This window comes from Neofelis nebulosa, chromosome 2, assembly GCF_028018385.1.
Source record: "Neofelis nebulosa isolate mNeoNeb1 chromosome 2, mNeoNeb1.pri, whole genome shotgun sequence".
NCBI lineage: Eukaryota > Metazoa > Chordata > Mammalia > Carnivora > Felidae > Neofelis > Neofelis nebulosa.
The window spans coordinates 218764030-218777146 of NC_080783.1; the positions used below are offsets into that span (position 1 = coordinate 218764030).

The 13117-nt window shown below is 55.8% G+C and overlaps 1 long non-coding RNA gene across 1 annotated transcript in view; it reads left to right on the top strand.

Moving 5' to 3' along the window:
- The first annotated feature begins 560 nt into the window (after positions 1 to 560).
- LOC131505584 (uncharacterized) overlaps positions 561 to 13117 on the top strand; it is a 37567-nt gene continuing 25010 nt past the window's right edge. The window contains exon 1 of the long non-coding RNA XR_009258472.1: positions 561 to 834. This is a non-coding gene — a long non-coding RNA (uncharacterized LOC131505584). The remainder of the gene's footprint in view (positions 835 to 13117) is intronic.

Genomic DNA, 13117 nt, shown 5'->3' on the forward strand with positions numbered 1-13117 from the left:
ACATTGAGCCAAGGACATGAGTGTGAACGATTGATGGGGAAGCAAACCGTAGAAAGTGTCACAGAGAAGGGGATGCGACAGGCCTGGGAAGGCTGTAGGGTTGAGGTTGAGTCCCCTGGGGCGTCTGGAGCTTGTGAGGTGCAGATCCTGGCCCAGTAGGTCAGGGGCAGCGTGAATTCCTCATTTCTAGCAAACTCCCAGCTGAAGCAAATGCTGCTGGTCCACAGTCCACACAGGAGAACACATTTCTGAGCTCCACCAGCTGAAGGGGTTGACTTGTGTCCCCCAAAAGATATGAAGTCCTAACCCGATATCTGTCAGTGTGATCGTATTGGAAATAGAGTCTTCGCCAATGAAATCAGGTTGAGACTAGGACATAGTGGGTTTGAGTGGACCCTAATCTAATGACTAGGGTCACTAAAAAAGAAGAAAAGAGACAGAGGGACGAGGGAAGAAGGCCATGTGGAGACAGTGCAGAGGTTGGAGCAGAGCTTGGAACACCTGGAGCTATGGGAAGCTGAAGAGGCAGGAGGGATCCCCGCCCCCCCCCCCCCCCCCCCCCCCGGAGCCTGCAGAGAGCGTGGTCCTGCCCACACCTTGATTTCAGACTCCTGGCCTCCAGAAGGTGAAAGAATAGATTTCTGCTATTTAAACACCCCCAGTTTGTGGGCCTTTGTTACAGCCGATCCAGCAGCCGAATACAGCAGCCAGCGGGTGAGGGAGCCGGTCCCAGGGGCCTCAGCGTTCCAGCACTTCCAGCCTGACCTGAGGATTGGCAGAGGGAGCAGGTGCACACACGGTTGGCCCCCTGGAAGTAGTCAGTGCCAAGGCAAGGTGAGTGCGCCCCATAAGCCTCTGCTGTCTTGCTTGGAAGATGACCAAAGCCTTTCCTGGAGGGTGAGGGGTTGGTGCCCTGAGCAAGGACGGGTGGATGGGGAGCTCGGAGAGCAAGACTGGGATGGGGTCGACATGGGTGAGGGGAGGCTCCCTTCCTTCAGCTGTGCACAGTGATGGGCTGCCCGCCGTCTCTAGCTGGGGTGCAGGCTGCCCTGGGCAGGGTGGGGGCGGCATGGGGCCTGGAAGGAGGGAGGGATTCGAACCAAAGGGCCCAGCTTGGAATTCTGTCTCCTCCGCTGGACTTCACCTCTTCTAGCCTCTGTCTTCTTGGTGGCACAAGAGAGTAATGATAGGCTGAAATGACACATGTCATTGCCTAGGACAAGACCCTGCCCAGAGGAGGGTCTGGAGCAGAATGAGGGATGAAGAGGGGCCCAGAGCTCCTGGCCCAGCCTCTTTGGGGAAGACCAGCTCCAAGGGACAGCAGACAGCCCCCAGGGTTCCCTTAGTTTCCAGCGATGCCTCGTGACTCCTGGCTACAGGAGACTCTCTCTTCCTCCTCCGGATCCCTGCTCCCCTGCATTTTAGCCCCAGATTTCTGGAAGCTCTTCAGAGAGGCGGATGTTTGCAAGTCCGCCCAGTGCTATTGATTTGTGCCTTAGTGAGCCTTGCCTTTACGATGATTAATATTTGATTTATGCCCTGGGTTTGTCCTCTTTCTGATCTCTTTCTAACTCATTAAATCTTCCTTAATCGAGCCTCTAACTTTTTCCTTTGGAACTTATCCTCCAGGGGAAGCTTCCAGTTCCCCTCGTTGGCTTCTGACCCATTTATTTGCCTTTTGAAAAATAAAAGAAACACATTTGGCTGGAACTAGTCCTAGAGGCTGGCTGCCAGGAGGGGCTTGGCTTGCAAATGTCACAGCTGTCCCTTTGCTGTGGAAGCTTCTTCCACTGATTGAATTTGCTTGTGCTGAAAGGGCCCGGCCCTACTGTCAGAGGGTGGGGCCGCCTTCTGGAGCCCGGGTGGGTGAAGGCCAGGTTGGGGGCCTGGGATGGAAGTGCCAGCAGGGGCCTTGTGGAGCATCTGAGCCTGCAGTTGGCTCTCTTTCCTGTCGTTCTAGGCAGGTGCATGTTTGGAAAGGTGGGCCCCTCAGGTAAAATCGGGAACGAGGGTGAGCCGACCTTTAAGGAGCCGAGATTCCAGCCTGGCTGGTCTGAGCCCGGTGCCCAGGCTCCTCGTGCCATGCCCAGCTGCCCCCCACAGAGTGCCCTTGCTCCTGCACCTGTGGCCGCAGCTCAGGGACGCGGTGAAACATCCCATGGCGGATGGCCACCCATAACATGGTGTCACCCCAAGTGTCGAGAGTGCCAAGGTGGAAACCCTCTAGTGGAGGGACCCGCCATGGCTTCGGATGGCCGATCCCACTCGACGTCTTCAGTTGGTCCAGCAGGCTGGACATGACCAAGTATTGGGTTCACTGACAGAAGGATCGTAGGCTTTATAAGAAAGAAAGGACAAGGGACGGGTGTTCTTGCTGTGGACCGAACGTGCCGTCTACCTGTGTTGAGATACAGAAATGCTGCAGTTCAGCCACAAAGACCACATACTGTCTAATTCCATTTACTGTGGAATTCCCAGCACGGGAAAATCCATGGAGACTTAGTGACAGCCAGGGACTGAGCGTGAGCATGAGGAGGTTGGGCAGCTGCAAGGGCACCGGGCAGTGAGCCCCACGCAGCCCCCAGAAGGCAGAGAGCAAGGATGCCAGAGCTGGGGATTTGTCTTAAGTTGCGTTCACCTTCGGATTTTCCTTCTTTCTTTCGTGTTCTAGGCTTTCTGTTACGCAGTTTATATTACTTTATGTTTTTATGAGGGCGGTAAAATGATCAGTGTTTTTTTTTTCTTTTTCCGTGTTTCCTGATGTTTGTAAAAGGCACATTTATAATGCAAAGAGAGGGAGCTGATAAAAAGAAAATCACACCCCCCCCCCACCTCCCCTGGGAACAGACACACTAAACAAAAGCAAAGGAGGAGAGTCCTTGAGTCACAGTGAGCCACGTCTGGGTTCAGCAGGTGGCTCTCGTTCCGGACCCAGGGCAGTGGGCTTGGGGGTCAGTGCGAGTATGGGTTAGGGCAGGCACAGCACGCCATCCACAGCCCTCCTGCCCCCTTGGGAAGGGAGCCTCTGTTTTCCCCACCCCCGAGCTGGTTCTGTGGGAGAGCTGCGTAAGGACTGGGCACTGTGAGAACCCGAGGTGCGGTCACCTCCTCCTTCCCAGTGGGCATGGCCAGCCTCAAGTCTCCCTTTTTGGGCTGGCAAGTGGCCTCTCACCGGCCTGATCCTCCTGCAAAGGGCTGCGATTGGGGGTGGAGAGGGAGGGAGGTCTCTGTCGGAGCTGCCTCCTCTGGGCCAGCTTTCCTGCTGTGTGGTGTTTTCCTCCTTGCCTGGTCCGGGAGGGGTGACCTGGTCTCCTCACCTCAGCTGGGCAGGGTCTTTCCCTACGCGGCTGTGTGTATGGCTTGCCTGTGTCCCTCTCTGTTCCTGTCACAGTTCGAGGAAGCCAGGCAAGCGAGAATCCTCTCCTTGGAGGGGAGCCAGTGGGGTCAGTCACCTGAGGGCAGGTAGACACAGCGTCTCAGGCCCCATCAATCCCAGACTTGAGTTGGCTCAGAGGCCCAGAGCCCCTTGAGTGAAGGGGGGACTGGGTCCCCTTGAGGAAAGACCCTGCCCCACTGCCAGAAATTTATATCATTTATCTTTCTGCCAGTCTTCCCCAAAGGGACTATGGCCCTTTCCCAGCAAGACTGGGTATTGGGGAAAGGGAAACAGACCTTTTGGGGACTACTGGACACTGGCTCTGAGCTGACATTGCTCTAGGGAGACCCCAAATGTCACTGTGCCTTCCAGGAACATAGTGAGATCAATGCTTCTTTAGCTAAAGGAGTACTTTAAGGTAGGGCTCAGGGAGGACCCTGAAAAGGAGGTGTGTTTCCACTGAAACCGACTGGCTTTCTTAGGGCCTGTTCCTGGCTTTGGGAAAGGAAGCTGGGAACCAGCCCCATCCTTTAATTCTTGGCACTCAGGATTGGGCTGGAAATTCCTTTCTACACCTAACCCTGCTCTGGCCAGCATGGGCCATCCAAACTCCAGGATGTTTGCTCATTTAAAAAATCTTTAATGTTTACTTATTTTTGAGAGAGAGAGAGAGAGAGAGAGAGAGAGAGAGAGAAAGAAAATGAGTTGGGGAGGGGCAGAGAGAGAGGGAGACACAGACTCCGAAGCAGGCTCCAGGCGCTGAGCTGTCAGCACAGAGCCCGACGCGGGGCTTGAACCCACGAACCGTGAGATCATGACCTGAGCAACCATAATCAAGATTGTATTACAGTGGCAAAGAAAAAGTCACACAAATCAATGCAACAGAATAGAGACCCAGAAAAAGACCACAGACACGTCCAACTGATTTTTGACAAAGGTGCAAGAACAATTCAAAGGAAGAAAGATAGCTTTTTCAACAAACAGTACTGGAGAATTGGACATCCAGAGGCAAAAAATGAACCTTGAACTAAATCTCACATTTTACGCAGAAATTAACTAAAATCAATTATGGACCTAAGTGTAAAATAAAAAAAATATGAAACAGAAAAAAATAGAAAAATCTTTGGGATCTAGGCCAGGCAAAGGGTTCTCAGATTTGACACCAAAAGCATGATTAAAGGAAAACTGGCAAATTTGGCTTCATCAAAATGAAAAAATTTTGCTCTTTGAAAGGGCCTGTCAAGAGGATGAAAAGAGAACCTGTACAGCGGGAGCAAATGTTTGCAAACCACATATCTGACAAAGGAATAGTATCTTATGTATATAAAGACCTCCCAAAACTCAACAGTCAAAAAGCAAACTACCCCATTAGAACATGGGAAAAGAGTGGTGACATTTCACCAAAGAAGATACACAGGTGGCAAACAGCACCATTCAACTTGATTATTCTTTAGGGAAGTGTAAGTTAAAATTGTCAAGAACTGTCCCTACACATCTTCCCGAATAGCTAAAAAGAGAAAAACGGTGACAATACCAAATGCTGGGAAGGCTGTGGAGAAACTGGAATCCTCATATGCCGCTGGTGGGAATGTAAAAGAGTAGGGCCACTCTGGACAGTGGCTGGGCAGTTTCTCAAAAACCTAAACGGGCAACTCCCACACACTGCAGGGACTCCACTCCTGGGCATTCATCCCAGAGAGAAACGAAGACTTATGTTCACACAAATACCTGCACGCGGGTGTTTATAGCAGCTTGGTTTGCAGTCAGCAAATCAAATCGGCCCTGGAGACAAGCCAGATGTCCTTCTACCACTTAGGGTTAAGTGAAACGTGGTACCCGCACACCCGTGGGGGAATAGCGCCCCTCAGTGCTGTGTGTACAATGCCTGCATGAGTCTCCAGAGAGTATCACGGAGTGGAGAGAGCCCGTCCCACAAGGGCAGCACCCTGTACGGTTCCAGTTCTGTAACGTTCTCGCAACGACAAAATTACAGGAATGGAGAACAGAGGGCTGGTTGCAACACATGGAAGAGGGGCGAGCGTGGGAGAGGGTGTGGCTGTGAAGGAGCCAGCAGGCGGGATTTGGTGGCAAAGGGAATGTTCTGGATCTTGACCGTATCAACGTCAACATCCTGGTTTTGATATTGTCCTGCAGTTTTGCAGGATGCTACCTCCAGGGAGAACTGGGTGAGGGGCGTGTGGGATCTCTGTATTATTTCTTATAAACGCATGTGAATCTGTAGTTATCGTAAAAAGTTGAAAAGATATTTTGAAGGCAGTTTATGGAATAGCTTTATGTCCAGCGTTAGTCCATGTATGTCGGAAGCACCAAGCAAGGACGTACTGACTCATCAGAAAGCTCTTAGCAGGTGCCGCCTCGTCCATCAGTGTCAGGGATAAGGAGAATAGTGCATTCATACTGTCTGTCCGAGAGGGGATGGTGGGGAGCTCAGGAGGATGTGAGTAGGCCTGATTCCACGCCGGTGAATTTCTAATGAGTGCTTCAAAAGAGAAGAAAAAAGGCTTTGGAGGAGACCGACCCAGCCAGTCCTGCTGTGGCGTGGAGACTGCAGAGGAGGAGACTGTTGTGCAGCAGTGGAGGGGTCACGGCATGAAGGACGCCGGCCCAGGGTCACAACGGAGCCAGGCAGGAGCCAACATGCGGGCCCTCACGGGGACTCAAGCGCCTTGGGCTGGTGGGCACTGTCTGCAGCCCAGAGCCTGCGGTCAGCATGAGTCACCGTTCTGGTGGCCAGGTCTCATGCACCACACAGGCTGGAGGGAGCCATCAGCTTGGCACCCACGCCCCAAGCTGGAGCCAGGACTCCAGGATGACCCCACAGTCATGAGTCTCAGAGCTCCTTGGGGGCATCTGGGTGATCCTGGGCTCTGGGTGAAGGTCAGAGCACCACAAGGGAGATGAACGGGGGCTCTTGCAGGCCCTGGAATATTCTTGGGGGCACTCTGCCTGGTTCTAGGAACTGGGGGAGACCTTAGGAAGTTTCCAGGAAGGGGACTCGGAAGCATGGGGCTCCCTGCCACGTGGGGCCAGGCCAGGGGCTCTCTGGCCCGGTTGCTGGGCAGTTGCACGGTCACCTGCAAAACCAGGAAGGGACCACCCCTGCATCCCCCACCCCCCACTCCAAAGTTCGGTTCTGATGTCAAGGCTGATGATCACACACACACACACACACACACACACACACACACACATACACACCCCCTAACCCTGTGGGAGGCTTATGGGATCCCCAGGAGCCAGCACAGGGCTGTCAATCTGGTTTGGGGTGCGGCCAGGCTGGGAGGTCCCGAGTGGGCAGAGGCTCGTGTGGTTTGAATGTCCCACCAGTGCCGAGAACAGGAGCACCCAGTTTTGTTGTCCAGATGTGGGGTCCCAGGGTGCTGAGGCTTCCAGGTCGTGAGCTTTCCTCAAACGTGAGGCAGTGGGGTGAGACCCCTGCTGACGCAGTACTGCCTGGGGTAAGAGGACATCTGATCTCCCTTGTCGCTGCCAGCCCCTCAGCGGCCGGCGTCCCCGCTTCCTGGCCACAGAGAGGAGCCATCTCTGTGGCAGTTTGGGCGGCCAGCCGAGGTGCTCCTGGGCTCACAAGGCTGAAGGCGTGCACCTGCCAGACCGGGTACCGGCACCCGCTGCCTCTTCTCCCACGGCTTGTCCCGGCTGCTCTGCCCTCCCGCCTCCTTTCAAAGCTTGGCAGGCTCTCTGCAGAGGTGGGAGGCAGAATGTCTCGGGAAGGGATGCCCCAGGTGGGACGCAGCAGCGAGGCCTGGGTCTGGGACCACGAGGCCTCCTTGTGAAGGTCCCTCCCTGTGCTGGGTCTCCCCACAGGGAGCCTACACGCTCCTCCGAGATGCAGTGCTCAGGCAAGAACAGAGAGAAGGACAAATGTGGCACAGGGGAGGAGATTGGGAGCGACCCGAGGGATGAGTTAGGGACAGCTGGAAGTCCCCCTACATGCTCTCCCTACAGAGAGAAGATTCTTTCAGTGGCTCCCTTGCACTTAAAGAAGAGTCCTTCCCAGGCCCCAGGGGCCTGCATCTCCTTCCCTAACTGCTGGTGTCCCCCGAGCCTCCCCCTGCAGTGGCCCCACCTTATCACACCCACTCAGGCGCCGTGGGCCTGCCCTGCCTCTACCACCACAGTTCTGTCCCAGAAACAACCATGGGTGCGTGTGATGTTGGTCACGATGTTGTGTGTGCTAACGGGACAACCGGGGACCCTCCGTCTGTCCCTCAGCAGGGGATGGTCACATGGGTCACGCCCTGGGTGCCCTGTGGTTTCCCACGATGACGTTACACAAAAGCATCGCGGTAAAGATACCAGTGCCGGACGGCGGTGGGGCTCTGAGATGCCGTTTGGCCAGGGGAGCCAGGAGCCCGGAGGTGGCTGTGTGCTCGGTGAGCGGGAGCACACGGGAGAGGAGGGGGTCTTGCGGGCCGTGTCCAGACCCGTGGCCCACCGTGCTGGGTTCTCCAGAGAGCATCCCGGAAGGCAGGCTCAAGGCCCCACTAAGGCTCGTTTGTTCTCTCAAGGTCAGATGTACCCCCCTGGGGACTGCAGAGACCCCCCCCCCCCCCCCCCGCAAAGAAAGTGCCAGTGTGCGCCTGTGAGGACACCAGGGTGGAGCCATGCGGTCAGATAAGCCCAAGGACAGCCCTGGGCGGGAGATGAGCCATGCCTGTGCGTGTGTGTGTGCGTGTGTACGTGCATATGTGTGCAGACGTGTGCACATGTGCTACCCATTCATGTAGGCATAGGTGCACGTGCATGCATGTGCCTGCACGGGTACACACATATATGCATATGTGCACGTGTGTGTGTGATCTCTTAACTCACGGCCGCTCATGTGGAGATGCAGCCCTCTCGGGTTCTGACCCCGCCAGCTTCCCTCCTTGGCGGGGAGCAGAGACGGAGGGGCGGGATGAGAAGGGGCGAGAGCTTTCTCCCCCACACAGTCCCGATACATTCAGGAGAAAAGGCATTTTGCCAAACAGGAAGAAAAGTGTGAGCCCATTTTTAGAGAGCTCATTTTAGAAAAACATAGAAATGAATGCTGAGGAAAATTACTGGAAGGATGTACAAAAACATGTCAAGTGGTACATTTGCAGTTTGGGGCTTTTGGGTAATTTTTATTCCCTTCTTTTGGCTTGTCTGCACTTTCTAAAATTTCTGCAATAAACATCTATTACTTTGTAATAACAACCAAAAAGTTATTTTAACAGTTGGCCCAGAGCTGTGACAAGTGTCGAGATGAACCGGGATGGGCTGTGTTCTCGCTCGCGCGGCTGCCCAGGGACCGCGGGGGAGGCGGCTGAGCCGTGGCTGATACGATAACCGGCTTCCTCGACGACTTCTCAGCTCCCACTTTGCGCGGCCGGAGCGCCCGAGAGTCCGCCTTTCGGGGTGGGTTTTGCCGGCCCCTCCCAGCGGGCGGGCACTTGTCACGGAGCCCGGTCCTGCTCCTCGGGGGCTCGGCGGTGGTGCCGGTGATCTCCGGCCAATCCTCAGCATCCCAGCAGCACCTTGGCTCCGTCAGACATGGCGACGGTATTGTGTCTACCGCGCGGGCCGTGTTGAGGAAGAACAGCGCGTCTGAAGCACACAGAGCAGCTCTGGCGCCCAGGAAGCACTCCATAAGTGCTTGTCACTTGTCCTTGTCAGCTGTGCCATGGGTGCGTCGGCTGGCAGATCAATGCCTTCAGAGATGTTCAAGTGTGAAGCCCCGAGACCTGTACACGGGTTGGGCTGTGTGGCAAGGGGGGGGCGGCGGTCAGTGTGGCACATGGAATCAAGGCTGCTCATGAGCTGACCTTGACGCGGGAGAGTAGCCTGGGTCATTCTGGTGCAGCCAGTACAATCACAGGGCAAGCCGAGAGTCAGAGAGGCGGGTGATGACCACGAGGGGGCACTGGTGCCGGCTTTGGCGATCGAGGTGGGGGCCACGGGCTGCGGCCCCTGAGTGGGTCTGATGTGAAGACCCTCCCTCTGTCGCCCCTGCCTCTTCCTGGGAGTCCTTGAGTGCGCACCTTTGGGGAAAGCCCGCCTTTGCTTGCTCAGAGTGCAGAGCGGCTGTGTCCCTGACCGAGTGGCTGCACGCTATGGAATGCCTTGGAATCTCCTTAAGCCCGGCCTTGAAGAGTGCTCGAGGGGGAGACCCCTCAGGCACGCAGCGCAGAGTGTGAGCTCTAGTGTCATGAGCAGGGCGAGGTCTGCGGCCACTCCTCTCAGAAGCTCCTCTTCGTGTGGGGTCCCAGTGCTGCTGGGGAAGGGGTGGGGAAGGGAAAGCCCCCTCCTGGAGCAGAGCCGTGTTGGAGGACCAGCGTGGGCACCTAGGTTCCCCTGTCACCCTGCCTGCTCCAGCCTCTGGGGGTGGGTTCGCGGACCAGGGGCTCCCCTGCCGCCCCCCTTTTCCTGTCTGCCAGGACCTGGGTGGCTTCCTGAGCTCTACAAAGAAGCCCCCTGAAGTCCCCTCCCCAGACATCCCGCCCTCGTCCCGCAGGGGACCGTTCTCATAAATAACCATCGTGGCTTACGGGGCCCAGTCCTGCTCTAAGCACATGTCCTGCGTTAGAGAATTTAGCTTCCTCAGTGAGGTAGGCAGCATTACTGCCCTATTTTACAGAGAAGAAAACGGAGGCATAGAGAGGTGACCTTATTTCCTTGAAGTCATGTGGCCAAGAAAGTAGCAGAGCCAAGATTTGAGTTCAGGTGCCTGCATGCTGAGCCCCGCCCCCCCCCCCCCCCCCCCAACATACTGACGAGAGATGTGCCAGGGCAGGTGGGGTGCACAGTCTTGCCCTGCAGTTGCACCCGTCTGAATCAGAGGCAGTTCCAGTGTGGATGGCTTCCCTGCGAGGTTGGGGCACGGCATTATTTTTCTGTTGAAGAGTGTACACGAGGAGGGGGAGGCAGAATGGATCTGAACTTTCAGGCTCCAGCAGGAAGCCTCACAGACACGCTGGGTTTGCAGTGGCCACCTCGGGCAGGGGCCCTGGGCAGCTGCCCGGCTCCAGACTGTGCGTTTGAGTCTCTCCGCAAGCGGTGAGACGCACTCCCCGGAACTGGGCCCCAGGGCGCCGGGAGTGTGAGGTGCTCGTGGGGGGCGGCGTGTTTTCAGCCGGCTGTTTGGCCCCCCTTGCCTGCCTGCTGGCACCCTGACATCTCCATGACCCGGCGTGACATCTCTCAGGGGTCAGTTCATATGTCAGACTGAAGTGTCCGAGGAAAGGAAAGGGAGACTATGAACAAGGAGTGGAATATTCTGTGAGAGTGTGCAGCTCAGTGGCGAGAAGTCCCAACAGGGCGATGTTCCTTGTTCTGGCAGGTCAGTTGTCCAGCAGGGGCGACACCTTTCTTCGAGGAGTGGCCGGTGTGGCCTCTGGATGAGCAAGCAGGTGCTCTGGGCTGTGGTCCTGTTCTGGGACAGGGCTTGGTCCTGAACAGGGTTTGTCTGCCTCTCATCCTCTCTGAGGATGCACCCCACCGTCACGTCACCTTGGAGACCCTAAGCCAGCCAGGCTGCTTCCCAGCATGGCTGCTTTACCCCCAAGGTTTTCAGGTCAGAAGCTGGGTTTCTCGCAGGCTTGTCTGCATAGTCTTGCTCAGTCAGTAAAGCAAGGGTAGAGAACATTCTGGAACTCAGTGTTTGCTGACGTGTGTGATCCTTTCCTCCCTGGGCTCAGTTTGTCCCCCCGTGAGCTAGGGAGGGCCATGGAGTCTGGTGTCATTTCCAGTGACCCCATAGCGTTGCTTAACCAAACAGCGTCACGGCCCTGGGAGGTGGTGGGGACAGGGTCTCCAGAGGCAGGTCAGGACAGGGGTGCACGGGACTCGGAGCCGGAGGGCCCGGGATTGCCTCCTGGCTGTGTCACCCTGGCCTTAGGGAAATGACATCATTCCTTCTGCTTTGACGTCTCAGGTGGCAGAATGGGGGTAGTGGTGGTTTTTCCGTCAGGGGTGGTTGTGTGGTTAAATGTCACAGTCAGTCCTAACAGAGACCTGGCAACCACTTTAGCCATTCTTTTTCCACGACCTCGACTTTAGCTTTTATTCAAACCCTTCTTCATTTCTCTTCAGTGCGTTGGGTGTCTTTCAGGGCCCCGAGTGTAGGCTGTCCTAGCGGCAGATCAAAAATGTCATCTCTAGGGACAAAGGACACGGCGATCTGCAGTCAGACAGCTACTGCTTTAGTGCCAGAGGGTGGATGCCTCTGCTGATTCAGACGCAGAGGACCCTGACTTGAAGGGATCAGGCTGTAGATATGGCTGGCATTTCTTCTCTTTTCTTTTCTTTTTTTAAAAAAATAAATGTTTTATTGATCTTTTGAGAGAGTGACTATGAGCAGGGGAGAGGCAGAGAGAGAGAGAGAGAGAGAAAGAAAGAAAGAGAGAGAGAGAGAGAGGGGGACAGAGGATCCGAAGCAGACTCCGTGCTGATAGGCTGACAGCAACGAGCCCACTGTGGGGCTCGAGCCCACTGCGGGGCTCGAACCCACGAACCATGAGATCATGACCTGAGCTGAAGTCGGACGCTCAACTGACTGAGCCACCCAGGCGCCCCTGGCCGACATTTCTCGAGTATCTGGTGCATTGGGTGCTGGGCTGGCCTGGGGACGTCAGTATGAATTCTCTGAGTTACTTCATCTCCAGAAAGCATCCCCTCCCTAACTCAACCCCTGGTGCTAAGCTGGTGCCTGGACTTCTCCCCGTAGTTTCCAACCCTGCTGCCTGCTTCCTCCGGCCCTGGGGTGTGGCACCCCCACCTCCGTCTTCTCCCCAGTTCGTTGTATCACTGAGCCATCTGGTCTACCAACCCTGTGGCCAATACGGTCTAGAGCTTTTTTGCCTTTGTACCGACTCCCACCTTCCCCCGCCTCAGGGAGGGTGCTCCGGGCCTGTGGGGGTGAGGGGCCCCCGGTCTCGTGGTCTCACGCCACCAGTGGTGGGGTCTGGGCTCAGGGCAAAGCCGCAGCTCAGGCCCGCAGGTGCTGGTGTGCATGTGGCCAGCAGGTGACAAAGGGGGGAGCTCTTGTCCCTGGTATGGAGGCAGCGAGTGCGCACTTCTAATTGGAATGCCGGTTCTGTCCAAAAGCCTCTTTGAGGAGCTGGTTTGTGGGGAAAGAAAAGTGGAATTTGCACAGAATTTGCAAATATTCATGCTCCTTCAGCTCTGAGAGCTTTCTTCCTTAATAACAGAAACTTGTTGCCACGGTAGGAGTGGCTCGTGCTGAATCTGAGGCTTTATTTAGAATCATTCCAGATAAACAGTTCTGTGACCCCGCTAAGTGCCTGTGCTCGGAGCTCCTCAACTCGCTCCGCTTTTGAAAAATGGCTTCCTGGCCTGGATGGATGCAGATGTCCGTGGGAACGTCCACCTGCCGCAGCACGGGTCCTTGGCCTCTGCCAACCTGGGGGCCGCCTCGAGGCAGGTGGTGAGACAGCGTTCCTGCCTAAAGTTGCAGGTGCTCTGGGTCTAGGGCCGGGCTGACTTTTCAAGAGTCTTCTGACTCAGCCTGACCCGGCCCGGCTCTCCTCCCAGAACGAGGTCTGGGGGCAAAGTGGCATTTTCCGAGGACATCTGGGTCGGTGGCTGGTTATTCTACTTGTCTGATTCCAGAAACCCCGGTCTGGTCACTGGTGTTTGTTTGCTAGGGTTGCTGTAACTGAGCGCCGCAGACCGTGTGGGTTAAACTGCAGATATTTCTTGGCCCAGAGTTCTGGAGAA